Genomic DNA, 17,149 nt, shown 5'->3' on the forward strand with positions numbered 1-17,149 from the left:
CTGCACTGAACTAAGATGGTGCCCACCTTTTATACTCCCTTCTCAATGCACCCAGGAACTGCTTCCTCCCTGCTCCTGCACTGCAGGTTTCCCCTTCCTCAGTGTTCCCTCCCCCCACTCCAGCCAGGGACAGGGACTGTCGTGCCCATCTCAGGGGCATATTGGTCGCCCTGCCCCACGGCAATGTGGTGTAATGCATGCAGGTGTCGGGTCCTGATCCACACTCCATCCTTATCTGAGAGTGAGATATCACACCTCTGGGTGAGGTGCAATACGTCTGTAGCAACCGAGCCCTCGGTGCTACAGTTCCATTTATCTTCAGCCTAGGTGACGTATTGTGATACAGGGCCGTGATTTTGGCTATAAAAGGGTCCCCTAGACCCCTACCCCAAGCTTTTTAAGAGAATCATATATGGCGTGCCAGGAGACTCTATGGAATGCTTTCTCAGCATCCAACGAGAGTATCTACTTACAAATTTTTAACTGCATCTAGCCCAGGAAATACTTTGTGCCTAGTAGCAGTGTCTGCTAGTCAGCGGATTATCCCGGCTGTTAAGCAAGCTACACCACCTGTAGTTTGGACACTTAATTTTTTCAAAGGAAATGCTTCGGGACCACGGGATACTTAGTGAAGAGCATCAGGAGGCACCCCAAGGCATAGGGGCTGGGACTGGCACTAGGATGCCTTGCGGTGGACAGCCGAGCTCGATCCTTATAAAAGCTTTTTAACTGCAGCAGCTTTAGTGGACGCTACTGGAGCTGGAATTACGCGGCTGCTGGCATGAGACTTGCCCTCCAATAGATCCTTGTAAATGGATTTAAAGTGTATTCATTCAAATTAGAGGGACAATTTAAATTAAAAAGCTTAGAGCTGCCTCCACCACAGGGGGGCTCTCTCGACCCACCAGCGGACAGGCACCAGTATTGGGAGAGGGGGGCTGGCCGTCAGGGTTCACCGCGGCTCTGGCACAAACCCGGCGACACGGAGGTGGCACGGGCAGGAGCGGACTGGCCGTCTCGGCTTCTCACTTTTTGGATTTTAGAAGGGCATGACATGCCTATATCTGTGTCTCCCCCTCCTTTTACTCCTCCACCTCTTTTCTTTTCGCATGACTGTATGTACTTGTCACTTTTCCATGTGTTAGTTGTGTCTTCTGAGCAGTTTGTCAGCTTTTGGACACCTTTGAAGGTGTTTTCTATGTGTTTCTATGTGTTTTTGTTTGCCTGCCATTGGTTTTAACGGTGTTCGAAGGTGTTCGACGAACAGTTCGACGAACAGTTCGGCGAACACACGGGTGTTCGACGAACCGAACCGAACTCGAACACTACGGGGGTGGCTCAACACTAGTTACAGCATTTCCTACGACTTTTATCAGGCAGGTCTGTGCTCTTAAATAGATAGATTGTGGGAGTAAAGACTAATTGTAATTGGAGTCCTTTTCAGGACTTGGTTACATCAGTTCCTATCAGTTTTTGCCAGGCAGGTCTGTGCCAGTGCTGTGCAACTTTTTTTCACAGCATTTGGCTGAATCTAGCAAAGCTAATCCTTTTTGGCCTATTGCAGAGTGTGTTAGTCAGTGGAGTAGCCTATCTGTGTTGCAAGATATACCACCTGTGTATAGAATACCAATTTTTTTACTGCACCAAGTGAAGTAAATTTTTTTGGGCATAGCATCATTCTATTAGTCCATCTATACTGACCTCCATCAGGTTGCAAATTGAATATAATTTTTTTCTGCATCTAGCTCTGAAAAAATATTGGGCTTCTAGCTGTGTGTGGGACTTGTTCTATTAATCCATCTATACAGACCTCCATCAGGTTGCAAACTGAATATATTTTTTTCTGCATCTACCTCTGAAAAAATATTGGGCTTCTAGCTGTGTGTGGGACTTGTTCTATTAATCCATCTATACAGACCTCCATCAGGTTGCAAACTGAATATATTTTTTTCTGCATCTACCTCTGAAAAAATATTGGGCTTCTAGCTGTGTGTGGGACTTGTTCTATTAATCCATCTATACAGACCTCCATCAGGTTGCAAATTGAATATAATTTTTTTCTGCATCTAACCCAGCCAATAGTTTTGGCCTAATACCACAGTTTGGCCACTCAGCTCTGCTCGGTTCCCATCCATTGTTTTTTTGTGCAAACAACTCCAGAGTTGTGAATAAGTTAACCACCAAAATGAGTGGAAAAAGGCCTGCTGCTGGTGGAAAGGGGAATAGGCGTGTTGGGAAGGGGAAAAAAGGTTGTGTCCGTGGGGTAGGTGTTAAAGCAACAGTAACATCTGCAGAAGAAAGACCATCTTCCAGCCAAACTAAAATGTCTACTTCTGTTAGCGGACAATATGATAAGATCCCTTTCTTACGGCCACGCCAATCGCTACAAATTCCAGATGAGGCACAAAAACAGCAGGTGCTTCAACGGATATCAAGTGCTCCTTTAAGTGGGCTCTCCTCCACATCAACTTCAACATCACAAATACTCCAGTCCTCAAAGGTGTCACCCCAATCGCACTTGCTTCCTCACAGCTCCCAAATCTCCAGCTGCCCGTCTGAGTATGAGGTAGAACAGATGGTTGAGTCTGCAGAGCTGTTTACTCATACTATAGCCTGGGAATCAGAGGTCGACTCCAGCGCTTCTGTGAATCCAGACGAGGAAATGATCTGCACTGATGCCCAGAATCTTTATGAGTCGGATCCAGGACCAGACGCAGAAGGTTCTGACCATAATGTAGACCCTCATTCCCAAACTGTAACTCCTGTTGGTGGAGACAATGAGGAAGACGATGATAAGACTCAAATACCTGATTGGAGCGACAACTTTAGTTTTTTGTCAGGGCAGGAACAGGTTGGCTCTGAGGACGACGGGTGTGATAACGCACAGGGTGATGATGATGAGGTTGGAGATCCCACTTACTGTCAACCCACAGTCAGCCAAGAGATGAGGTCAGCAGAGGAGGTGGAGGAAGATGCTAGTGACGACGAGGTCAGGTTGCGCCTTCCTGGACAGAGACGTAGTACTGGAAGCACGTCAACAACTGCATCCTCAAACACAACTCTGCCTCTCACCACAAGTCGTGGTGGCTCTTCAGGTCGCATGGGTGCTAAGCCTTGCATAGCCTGGGCATTTTTTCAGATCGATAAAGATGACCCAACTCGTGTTATCTGTAACATTTGTCAGCAAAAGCTAAGTAGAGGCCAAAAAATACATAGTTTGAGTACTTCATGCATGAACCGGCACATGGACATGAAGCATAAGTTGCAGTGGGAAGCTCAGTGTGCTACAATGCGGCCTAGCCGGCCGGGCCAACCACCGTCTGCCATATCTTGTGCATCCGCGGCCTCTTCATCCTCTGTGACTGGTGGGACAGCAGTCACACCTGTTTTGGGGCGCAGACCTGCCACCTCTTTACCCGCAACAGCCAGCGTGATTGGCAGGTCATCATTTTCTTTGGAGGTGGTAACACCAGCTGGTGTTGAGCACTGTCCGACATCGATAGCACCACCTTTGGATCAAGGCAACCTAACATGTCCGCCTGCATCTTCCTCACAGACCGGCAGTTTGCCGGGGACACCCTTATCAACCCCGTCTAAGCACAATAGCCAGCCCTCGGTCCCTCAGATGTGGACAAGTAAAAGACCATTTCCTCCTAGCCATGAGAAAGCTAAGAGGTTGAATTTCACCATCTGCAAGCTTTTGGCTACAGAAATGCTGCCTTTCCGCCTGGTGGACACAGAGGATTTTCGAGACCTTATGTCCGTCGCAGTGCCCCAGTACCAGATGCCCAGTCGGCACTACTTCTCAAAGAAAGGTGTGCCTGCGCTCCACCAGCATGTTGCACACAACATCACCGCTTCTTTGAGAAACTCTGTGTGTGACAGGGTGCATTTCACCACAGACACTTGGACGAGTAGGCATGGACAGGGGCGTTACATGTCGCTGACTGGGCACTGGGTAACTATGGTGACAGCAGGACAAGGGGCTGCTGTCCAAGTCTTGCCGTCCCCACGAGTTGTGCGTCAATCCTCTTTATGTCAAAGTTCCTCCACTGCTTCTGCCTCCTCAACCTCCTCTCGGTCTTCCACCTGCACCCAAAGCCTGTCTGGTCATGCCACAAGCTTTCGAACTGCGCAGAAGGGATCCTGCACACCTCCTTACTATGCTGGCAGTAGGGCTCAACGTCATCAGGCGGTTTTTACATTGAAATGTCTGGGAAATGTGAGTCACACAGCTGAGGAGTTGTGGTCAGCTCTGGAGAACCAATTTCATGAATGGTTGTCTCCACTGGACCTGAAACCAGGGAAGGCCGTGTGCGACAATGCTGCAAACCTGGGTGCGGCCCTTCGCCGGGGCAATGTCACACACGTGCCTTGCATGGCTCACGTGTTGAACCTGGTTGTCCAGCAATTTTTAGCCCACTATCCCAGACTAGATGGCCTTCTGCAGAGGGCACGGTCGCTGTGTGCTCACTTCCGCCGTTCGCATCCCGCAGCTCAGCGACTTACATCTCTACAGAAGTCGTTGGGCCTGCCACTTCACCGGCTAAAATGCGATGTGCCTACCAGGTGGAATTCAACTCTGCACATGTTGCAGCGACTGTGGCAGCACCGACAAGCCCTGGTGCAATACGTTCTGACGTATAGCCTGGGCCAACGAGATTCAGAGGTGGGGCAAATCACGCTGGAGGAGTGGTCTCAGATCAGGGACCTATGCACCCTTCTGCACAGTTTTGAAATGGCGACGAAGATGTTTAATGCTGACGATGCCATTATCAGCATGACTATTCCGGTGATTTACATGCTGGAGCACATGTTAAACAGAATTCGGAGTCAGGTGGTGGCACAAGAGGAGGTGGAGGAAGTAGAGGAGGAGGAGTTGTATGCGGAAGGGCTAACATCTGCAAGGTCCAGACGGTCGGCAGCACCAAGGCGGCAGGCATGTGAGGGTGGGGGAGATGGTTTTACCAGGGCGCATGGTAGCAGCCAAACTAGTGAGGAAGGTGCAGGAGCCCAGGAAGAAGTGGAGGACGAACTGATGGAAGACTCATCAGATGAGGGAGACCTTGATCACATTTCTGTTGTGCGAGGTTGGGGGGAGAGGACAGAGGAAGGAAGCATGATTGTTACCTCGCCACCAACACAACAGGGACTTGGTGCTCCTGGATGCGCAACACACATGAGTGCCTTCTTGCTGCACTACCTGCAACATGACCCTCGAATTGTGAGAATTAGAAATAATCCTGACTACTGGGTTGCCACACTGTTAGATCCCCGGTACAAAAGTAAATTTGCAGAAATTATTCCTGCCATAGAAAGGGATGCACGCATGCAGGAGTATCAGCAGAGACTGTTGCAGAATCTTACATGTGCTTTTCCACAAAATACCAGTGGTGCACGTAGTGAATCTCACAGTTCCAACTTGCCAACCGTGGGACCGTCAAGTGTTCAGCACTCAAACCGTAACAGAACCACAGTATCTGCTGGTAACATCAATTTTGCGGAATCATTTCACCACTTTTTTAGCCCATCTTTTGCAAGGCCACAGGAGACAAGAAGTCTGACACATAGTCAACGCCTAGAGACGATGGTACAGGAGTATCTCCAAGTAAACATTGAAGCCACGACTGTGTCACTGGACCCTTGCTCTTTTTGGGCTTCCAATCTGGATAAATGGCCGGAGTTAGCCACTTACGCCTTGGAGATCTTGTCATGCCCCGCAGCCAGCGTTCTGTCTGAACGTCTGTTCAGCGCTGCTGGTGGTGTGCTGACAGATAAGCGCACGCGGCTCTCCACTGATAATGTAGACAGACTCACGTTCATAAAGATGAACAAATCATGGATCCGAAACGACTTTTCTACCCCTGTGTCATCCTGGGGAGAGTAAAAGCTTGATGATTGGTTAAAATCACCCTACCAACCGTTTTAAGCTTTCAAATTACTAATCATGTTTATCTGTATCTTGGCTGGAAAATAATTTGGGCTTTGTAGCAGTGTGCAGCACTGATCCTATTAGGCCATCTATACTAAAGCTTCACCAGATTTAAAATTAATAATAATTTTTAGCTGCATCTAGCCCGGAAAATAATTTTGGGGCTCCGAGATGCGCAAGACACATAAGTGCCTTCTTGCTGCACTACCTGCAGCATGACCCTCATATTGTCAGAATTCGAAGTAATCATGACTACTGGGTTGCCACACTCTTAGATCCCCCAAACTTTTCGATCAACCTTTTCATTTTAATAAAGACCAAAAAAATGGTCATTTTTGAAATTATATGCATTTGCAGGTTATTCGAAACTGAAATCAAACAGTTTTCAACTCAAAACTTTATTCTAGGTGATGTTACATTTTCACATAGGACCCCTTGTTCGAAAGGAGCTTCTGAACTCTCTCGTCCATTGAATTTGTCAGGTTTTGGATGGTTTCTGCTTCAATTGTTTTGCATGAGGACAGAATACCCTCCCAGAGCTGTTGCTTAGATGTGAACTGCCTCCCGCCATCATAGACACTCCTTTTAATGATGCTCCAAAGGTTCTGAATGGGGTACAGGCCAGGGGAGCATGGGGGTCACACCATAAGTTTGTCCCCTTTTATGCCCATATCAGCCAGAGATGCAGATGTTTTATGTGCAGCATGAGATGGTGCATTATCATGCAGAAAAATGATCTTGCTGTAAAATACACGGTTCTTCTTCTTGAACCATGGCAGGAAGTGCTGTTTGAGAAAATCCACATACATTATGGAGTTCATCTTTAGCGCCTTCAGGGATCCTAAAGGGGCCGACAATCTCTCTCCCCATGATTCCAGCCCAAAACATTACTCCACCTCCTCCTTGTTGGCGCTGTAGCCGTGTTTGCGTGGGGTGTCCATCAACCAGCCATCCTCCACTCCATCCATCTGGACCATCGAGCGCTGCACGGCACTCATCCGTGAACAAAACAGTTTTGAAATCAGTCTTCATGTAATGCTTGGCCCACTGGAGCCGTTTCTGCTTGTGTGAAGTGGATAGAGGAGGTCGACAGGATGGCGTATGCACAGCTGCAAACCTCTGAAGGACCCTGCATCTTGTTGTTCGGGGGACGTTGGAGGCACAAGCAGCTTCAAAAACTTGTCTGCTGCTATGACAAGGCTTTTTTGCCGCTGCTCTTTCAACCTGACGCAATTGCCTGTAGGAAAGAGTCCTCAATTTGCCCTTATCAGCACGCACACGTGTGTACTGTGAATCAGCTACATACTTCTTGATTGCCAAGACACTTCATCCTGATCATCGCACAATGTTGATTGTAGTCATGCCTTGACCTAAACACTCCACAATTTGTTGCTTCTCAGCAGCCGACACATCCTTTTTCTTTCCCATTTTGGCAGAAAATGTAGGCTGCTTAATAATGTGAGACAGCCTTCTTAAGTAGTCTTGCCTTTCATTGGACACACCTGCCAAACTAATTAGCACAGGTGTCTGCAATTGCTTACAGTGATATAAAGAGCCCTGACACACATCACCATCAATGAGTTTAACTGACAAACAAACAAATTCTTCCCTTATCACTCCTAAACACTTTTTGCATAATAATTTGGAACGCAGTGTACATGTGCTTTTCCACAAAACACCAGCGGTTCACGTAGTGAATCTTACAGTTCTAACTTGCCAACCGTGGTCTGTATGGAGTTGTTCAATAAAGGGCCCAAAATTAAGATAAAATAGATGGGAGAGGTCTCTATGAATAGGAATTCCTAAGTATTTGATACCCTGTGAGGGCCAGGCAAAGGGAAAGTTGGACTGGATGGAATCCTATATGGATTTGGGGAGGGAGACATCGAGGGCCTCAGACTTCGCTGCATTGATTTTAAAATTTGACCATGTAACAAAGTGATCTATTTCAGCCATAACAGCATGGATGGATATATGTGATTGAGTGATATATACTAGGACATCATCAGCAAATAGAGAGCACTTGTACTCGGTGCCTCCCACCTCAATCCACCTAATATTGGGGTTATGGCGAATTGATGAGAGCAGGTGCTCCGTCACTAGGATGTATAAGAGAGGGGACAGAGGACATCCCTGCCTTGTCCCATTGGTGATTGTGAAAGGTGATGAAAATGTTCTGATGCACCCCCTGGGCCTTGGGACACCCGGAGCCGGACCCTTTTTGGTGGATGCTGGTGGTTGTAGTCTTCGTGGCTCAGGGTGGTCAAACCAGTGGCGGAACTATTTATGTGGTTTTGATGTTTAAATGTCCGACTACGCCACCCGTGGATTGCGGTCAGAGTGAACCGCCGCTGCAGGGCAGACCGCTGAGGCTGGTGTTGTGGGTGCAGCAGAGCGTAGCATAACTCCCCACGGGAGGAGTATAGCCTCAGGGCAGTGTATGCGGAGGATGGGGGTGATAGTGCAGGGCAGCAGCAGTAACGACACGGAGTCAGTGATGCAGTCCAGGGCCTTTACTCACAGTTCTTATTATCCAGACCACGTCTGCAGGTAACGGCTGCCCACGTCGTACTGTGCTCACCAGGTGAGGGGCTCAGACAACTCCCAGATAACTTTGGAGCGCTTCACAGGACCCCCTTTGTGTGTCCTTTGTCTGGCCTTTCTTACCAACCCTTCTGTCCGGCTGCCTCGGGCCCCCTCTTGGTAAACTTGGCGCCAGTTTCCCTGACCCTATGTGGTGCCTTCCTAGCGGGTGTAGCGAGGGGCTGCGCCACATAAAATGTCACAGCCTCCGGTTTCTAGCTGAGGGTCGTTTCCTGCCTCCACTAGTTTCGGGGACCGGTCTCCCCCTTTGGCCTGACCCCTCCACGCAGGTGGATTCGGTCGTGCGGTGGCGACTCGCCCGTCCGCACCCCTGGGATCCCTTCATTCCTCGTTCCTGGAGCCTTCTCCGCTCCTCTTCCTTCCTTCTCCCTCTTCCAGGCCTGGGCCTCTGTTACTAGGCCCGCCTCCGGAGCAGAGCTCATGCAGAGCCCCTGCTCCCTGCCACTTCTGCTCAGACTTCTCTGCACTGAACTAAGATGGTGCCCACCTTTTATACTCCCTTCTCAATGCACCCAGGAACTGCTTCCTCCCTGCTCCTGCACTACAGGGTTCCCCTTCCTCAGTGTTCCCTCCCCCCACTCCAGCCAGGGACAGGGACTGTCGTGCCCATCTCAGAGGCATATTGGTCGCCCTGCCCCACGGCAATGTGGTGTAATGCATGCAGGTGTCGGGTCCTGATCCACACTCCATCCTTACCTGAGAGTGAGATATCACACCTCTGGGTGAGGTGCAATACCTCTGTAGCAACCGAGCCCTCAGGGTGCTACAGTTCCATTTATCTTCAGCCTAGGTGACGTATTGTGATACAGGGCCGTGATTTTGGCTATAAAAGGGTCCCCTAGACCCCTACCCCAAGCTTTTTAAGAGAATCATATATGGCGTGCCAGGAGACTCTATGGAATGCTTTCTCAGCATCCAACGAGAGTATCTAATTACAAATTTTTAACTGCATCTAGCCCAGGAAATACTTTGTGCCTAGTAGCAGTGTCTGCTAGTCAGCGGATTATCCCGGCTGTTAAGCAAGCTACACCACCTGTAGTTTAGACACTTAATTTTTTCAAAGGAAATGCTTCGGGACCATGGGATACTCAGTGAAGAGCATCAGGAGGCACCCCAAGGCATAGGGGCTGGGACTGGCAGTAGGATGCCTTGCGGTGGACAGCCGAGCTCGATCCTTATAAAAGCTTTTTAACTGCAGCAGCTTTAGTGGACGCTACTGGAGCTGGAATTACGCGGCTGCTGGCATGAGACTTGCCCTCCAATAGATCCTTGTAAATGGATTTAAAGTGCATTCATTCAAATTAGAGAGACAATTTAAATTAAAAAGCTTAGAGCTGCCTCCACCACAGGGGGGCTCGCTCGACCCACCAGCGGACAGGCACCAGTATTGGGAGAGGGGGGCTGGCCATCAGGGTTCACCGCGGCTCTGGCACAAACCCGGCGACACGGAGGTGGCACGGGCAGGAGCGGACTGGCCGTGTCGGCTTCTCACTTTTTGGATTTTAGAAGGGCATGACATGCCTATATCTGTGTCTCCCCCTCCTTTTACTCCTCCACCTCTTTTATTTTCGCATGACTATATGTACTTGTCACTTTTCCATGTGTTAGTTATGTCTTCTGAGCAGTTTGTCAGCTTTTGGACACCTTTGAAGGTGTTTTCTATGTGTTTCTATGTGTTTTTGTTTGCCTGCCATTGGTTTTAACGGTGTTCGAAGGTGTTCGACGAACAGTTCGACGAACAGTTCGGCGAACACACAGGTGTTCGACGAACCGAACCGAACTCGAACACTACGGGGGTGGCTCAACACTAATTATTATTCAAACTCCCATTTTTAATCTGCTTCAGCACTGCAGTAATATACCACAATCAGATTCAGGCCTTTTTCTATCATTATCTCTATCATGTCTCTAACTCACCTCCCCTCTTTCTGACCACAACCTACTTACATTCTCTGCCCTCTCCTCTCCAGGTCCACAATCCCCACTTCACAAACTTGCACACCCTCGCAGAAATCTCAAACACCTTGACCTACACTCACTCTCTGAATCCCTTCTCCCTCTTGCAGGCATAAATTCTCTACATGATGCAGATGTTGCTGCTGCTTTATATAACCCCACAACAGCTGCAGCTCTCGATTTGGTCGCCCCTCTGACACATAACAAAGCTCGTACACTCTATAGGCAACTCTGGCACACCAACCTGACTAAAGAACCGAGAAGGGCTTCCAGGGTTTCTGAGCGGAGATGGAAAAGATCCCACTCCAATGAGCACTTCATCGCATTCAAACAATCCCTCACTATTTTCAAGTCCACACTCACAGCAGCAAAACAAACATACTTCTCATCTCTCATATCCTCTCTGTCTCACAACCCCAAACAGCTATTCAACACTTTCAATTCTCTCCTCTGTCCCCCATTGCCTCCTCCCTCTCCTCTTGTCTGAGCCAAAGTGTTTGCCTCATGCTTCAAGCAGAAGATTGACACAATCAGACAAGGCTTTTGCCTATAGTCCCCACAGACCCTCCTCATATCTACTCAACCTTCCTCATCCAAAACCAACTTCTCTACCATTACAGAAGATCAAGTTTCCTCTTTACTCTCCAAATCACACCTCACCACCTGTGAACTTGACCCAATCCCATCCCACCTCATCCCTAACCTTACCACAGTCTTCATCCCCAACCCTAACCCACTTCTTCAACCTATCACTAGCAACCGGCATCTTCCTCTCATGTTTCAAATATGCCTCAATCACACCCATCCTCAAAAAGCCCTCCCTTGACCCATCCTATTTGTCTAGCTATCGCCCCATATCTCTTCTCCCCTATGCCTCAAAACTACTGGAACAACACGTCCACCTTGAACTGTCCTCCCACCTCTCCTCCTGCTCCCTCTTTGACTGCTTACAATCTGGCTTCTGACTGCATCATTCCACTGAAACGGCCCTGACTAAAATCACCAACGACATACTAACCGCCAAATCCAAGCGACACTACTCCGTCCTCCTACTCCTGGACCAGTCATCTGCCATCGACACAGTGGACCATTCCCTCTTACTACAGACTCTCTCATCTCTTGGCATCACGGACTTGGCTCTATCTTGGATCTCTTCATACCTAACAGACCGGACATTCAGCGTCTCCCACTCACACACCACCTCCTCATCTCGCCCCCTATCTGTCAGTGTCCCCCAAGGCTCAGTTCCAGGGCCGCTGCTCTTCTTCATCTACACCTTTAGCCTGGGACAGCTCATAGAGTCTCATGGCTTTCAGTATCACCTCTATGCTGATGACACACAGATCTACCTTTCTGGGACCGATATCAACTCCATTTTGACCAGAATCCCACAATGTCTGTCCACTATTTCATCCTTCTTCTCTGCTAGATTTCTAAAACTTAACATGGATAAAACTGAATTCATCATCCTCTCCCCACCTCACTCAACACTCCCATCTGACCTATCCATCAAAGTGAATGGCTGCCCACTCTCACCAGTCCCACAAGCTCGCTGCCTTGGGATAACCCTGGACTCTGACCTCTCCTTCAAACCACATATCCAAACCCTTTCCACTTCCTGCCGACTCCAACTCAAAAATATCTATTGGATTCGCACATTCCTCAGCAAAGACTCTGCAAAAACACTAGTGCATGCCCTTATCATCTCCCTCCTTGACTACTGCAACCCCCTGCTCTGTGGCCTCCCTTCTAACACTCTTGCACCCCTCCAATCTATCCTAAACTCTGCTGCCTGACTAATCTACCTGTCCCCCGCTACTCCCTGGCCTCTCCACTCTGTCAATCCCTTCACTGGCTCCCCATTGCCAAGAGACTCCAGTTCAAGACCCTAACCCTGGTATACAAAGCCATCCACATCCTGTCTCCCCCATACATCTGTGACCTAGTCTCCTGGTACTTACCTACACACAACCTCCGATCTTCACAAGATCTCCTTCTCTACTCCCCTCTTATTTCCTCTTCCCACAATCGCATACAAGATTTCTCCCATGCATCCCCCCTACTCTGGAACTCTCTACCTCAACATATCAGACTCTCGCCTACTGTGGAAACCTTCAAAAGGAACCTGAAGACACACCTTTTCCGACAAGCCTACAATCTGCAGTAACCTCCGCTCCACCATACTGCTGCATGACCAGCTCTACGCCTCACCTACTGTATCCTCACCCATCCCTTGTAGATTGTCAGCCCTCGCGGACAGGGTCCTCTCTCCTCCTGTACCAGTCACTGACTTGTTTTGTTCAAGATTATTGTAAGTGTTTCTGCTATGTATACCTTTTTTTCACATGTAAAGTGCCATGGAATAAATGGGGCTATAATAATAAATGATAATAATTATATGTAATTAACTGTGTGTACACTGACCTCCTATCCCTACACTGTAAAAGCATAAAATAGCACTGCTTAACTGGCCCTCCTTTTTATAGTGGCTGTCATACAGTGGTATGTAAAAGTTTGGGTAGCCCTCGTCAAAATTACTGTATTGTGAACAGTTAAGCAAGTTGAATATGAAATTATCTCTAAAAGGGCTACATTTAAAGATGACACATTTCCTTTGTCCAAAAAAAATATTGTCATTTTTTACATTTTAAAAATTACAAAAAGGAAAATGGGTTTATGCAAAAGTTTGGGCACCCTTGGAGATTTGTGTGCTCAGATAACATTGACCAAGGTTTCAGATTTAGCCTGTTAGGGTTATGCCTTGTTCACTTTCATTGTTAGGAAAGTTAGGAAAGGCCAGGTGATGCAAATTTCCCAGCTTTATAAAAACCTAGCCTCTTCAACCTTGTGCAAAAGAACAGCAGCCAGGGGTTCTTCTAAGCATCTGCCTAGCACTTTGAAAATGAAAATGGTGGAGGTCCAAAAAGCAGGAGAAGGCTATAAGAAGATAGAAAAGTGTTTTCAAGCTGCCCTTTCCTCAGTTCAAAATATAATTAAGAAATGGCAGTTAACAGGAACAATGAAGGTCAAGATAAGGTCTGGAAGACCAAGGGACATTTCAGTCAGAGGTGCTCGTAGGATTGCTAGAGAGGCAAATTAGAATCCCCGCTTGACTGCAAAAGATTTTCAGAAAGATGTAGCAGACTCTGGAGTTGTGGTACATTGGTCTACTATTCAGAGGCACTTGCACAAATATGGTCTGTATGGAACAATCATCAGAAGAAAACCTCTCCTGCATCCTCACCATAAAATTCCCACTTATTGGCTTCAATTTGCTCATCTCTAGTATGGACCCATTGTTCTACTTCCCACAACACTCTCTCTCTGATGAAGAATAATCCCCTTGTTCCTATTCATCCACTTCCTCTCTGTTCTCACTCTATTGAACTTTATGCAGATTTTTGTGTAGTGGTGTTTAAATTGCTCACTGATGACATGATCTGATAATTTCAACAAATAATGCCATGACAATTTGATGTATTGTGATTAAAGATGAGCGCATCAGGCAAAATTTGAATTAAGTTGTTCCTACAGATTTTCCCTGCTAATTCAATTCTCAGAGAAGATCCTCTTCAGACCAAAGAGCATAATAAGCTAATAGGTAAAAAATTAAAAAACCTTTATACTCGCCTTACCACTCACCTCTCACCTCTCCTCACTGTCACATGTCTGGTCCTTGCTGCATCTTCTGATCCCTGCCATGATCGCTGAAATTCCTGGGCCTCTCACACTGAGTCAGAAATTCTGGCACAGGTTAGAACATGGGAGGGTTCTGTGCAAAAGCGCAAAAGGTCACAACATCATGACATCACGATGTGCGCCCATGAGGAGCAGAGCTCCTGGTGAGATGAGGGGTAAGATGAGTAGGAGGATTTTTTTTAAATCTTAAACCCTTTGATGATCCTGGTTCAGAAAAATGCTAACCACTGAAGTGAATTACAAAATAAATATGTATTTTGGTGAATGTGCTCATTGCCACTCTAATTTATTCACTCATCTCCAATTATGCTGATTTTGCCAGTCTGCTATAAGTGATTAGGTTCTATACTAATAACTTTTCTTTACAATGCTTATTGTATTTGTTGGTCTGTTTTTGTAATGATTTTGAACACCAAATTTAAAAAATAGATATATAAAAGAAGATAGACAGAAAGAAAGACTGAGACATACAGACAATAAGATAGATAGATAGATAGATAGATAGATAGATAGATAGATAGATAGATAGATAGATAGATAGATAGATAGAATATTCTAATTGTAATTCGTGGTTTACATTAATTATTTTAATGTATACGTTATTAAGTTTACAAATGCTGACAAAGTAAATACTGAGAGGAACATAGAGCCCCTCCTTCTCACTAATATTATCTGCTTGGACTAATATTGCAATTGCCTCCCACTGACATAATTTGTTTCGCAGTCACAGACCGGCAGCATGAATCAAATGCTGACATTCTAATTTCATGCACACAAGGGTGTCAGACTAAGAAGGTTTCAGCTTCGGAAATATTCACTCAGCACCTGTATAAATCAGAGAAATGTTTAACCATATCCTATAGGATGATGAGGGTAGTTTTCTTATATCATATACAGTACTGGAAGTATTGTTATCGCAACATGCGCCTTTTATTATATGCTGTAGAAACTCTCTGTGCAAAGTCCCTTGTAAAAAATATTTCAGCACCACACAATCTCATTGTCTCACGTTTTGTGTCTCTTGACTGGATTTACAACTGTCTCATGAATTAGTATATAAAAGTCATTATATAGCGTTCAACAAAAGAAAAGACCAGAATCTGCTGTTTCTTACAATACTTTAGTGTATACTGTGTTTCAGGTATTTGTGCCAAAAAATAATTACTGGGTCACCTTGTGGTTCATGCTAGCCAAATCACCGTGCTACTGGGTGGAGTTACTTTCTAACCATAATTATTTAATGTATTTTTTTAAAGTAGCACCTGCATGATACCCGCAATTGACAGCTGGACGTTATCATTCCCTTGTCCTTACTATGTATTTCTGTACAATCAGACCATCAGCACTTATTAGATAGAGTATGTATGAGCATGCGTCATTAAACAAGCACTCCAATTAACATTTTTTTCTATTAATCCTGCAGAAATACTAGTGTAGTGTCAGTGTGTTAATATAATCATTGACTGCCATCTTCTCTGGTATCCAGCCCTGTCCCACTCCTCTTCTGAGTCATGTGACAATGATTTCAACTCTCAGGATCACTCTGCGCTCTGTAGGACGTGGATTTTACAATGAAAGCCTATGGGGTGTCATAGGCAGATGTTATAAAATAGACATACGGCTCACACATAGAGAGCAGTTTGATTTGGAGAGTATGAATTGCCATTACGTGACTTAGGTGAGGACAGTTGTTTATTAATAGATTTCCAGTAGGGATAACTGAGAAATGGAACAATGCAGAGATTTGCAGTGTACCTGCCATTTCAGCTAAATTCTTAGATTAATCTTCTTTCTCTTTAGCATTTAGACAAACAGAGCAGCTGCATGGAAAACATTAAACAGTAGTACTGAGGTGTGTGGCTGTGAATCAAGCTCTGGACTACAATACACTTGCTGAAAGCTGCAAGACCATCTCTGTCTGTGTCTGCCTGGTCCCGTACTATGCTGAGTGCTTTTGACTCTTACTCCCCCTCCCTTATTATGATTTAATAAGCTGGTTTTCAGAGTTTTCAGAGTGGATGCTGACTTCTGGAGGGAGGAAAGTAGGAGGGAAAGGAGTGCTTGATTCTCTAATATGATATATTACAAAGTTTCTTATATTCACCTGACTATTGATTTAACCCCTTAAGGACCCTGGGAGTTTCCGTTTTTACATTTTCGTTTTGTGCTCCCCTTGTTCCCAGAGCCATAACGTTTTTATTTTTTGGTCAATATGGCATTGTGAGGGCTTATTTTTTGTGTGACGAGTTGTAATTTTCAACACCATTACTAGTTTTACCATATCGTGTACGGGAAAACGGGAAAAAAATTCCAAGTGCGGTGAAATTGCAAAAAAAGTGCAATACCACAGATGTGTTTTTTTTTTTTTTTTACCACGTTCACTGAATGCTAAAACTGACCTGCCATTATTATTCTCCAGGTAATTATGAGTTCGTAGACACCAAACATGTATAGGTTCTTTTTTATTTAAGTGGTGAAAAAAAATTCCAAAGTTTGCTAAAAAAAATGGCACCATTTTCCAAGACCCGTAGTTTCTCCATTTTTCAGGATCTGGGGCTCGGTGAGGGCTTATTTTTTGCGAGACGAGCTGAAGTTTTTATTGATACCATTTTGGCGTAGATACAATGTTTTGATTGCCCGTTATTGCATTTTATTGCAATGTTGCAGCAACCAAAAAACGTAATTATGGCGTTTAGAATTTTTTTCTCGTCACGCCGTTTACCGATCGGATTAATTCTTTTTTTATTTTGATAGATCGGGCGATTCTGAATGCGGCGATACCAAATCTGTGTATGTGAGGGTTTTTTTTCATTATTTTATTTTGAATAGGGCGAAAGGGGGGTGATTTAAACTTTTAAATTTTTTAAATTTTTTTTATATTTTTAAAAACTTTTTTTTCACTTTTTGCTTTCTTCTATAGTCTCCATAGGAGACTAGAAGCAGCACTTGTCCGATCTC

This window comes from Phyllobates terribilis, unplaced genomic scaffold, assembly GCF_046119375.1.
Source record: "Phyllobates terribilis strain yellow unplaced genomic scaffold, ASM4611937v1 Scaffold_11__3_contigs__length_659146591, whole genome shotgun sequence".
Classification (NCBI taxonomy): Eukaryota; Metazoa; Chordata; class Amphibia; order Anura; family Dendrobatidae; genus Phyllobates; species Phyllobates terribilis.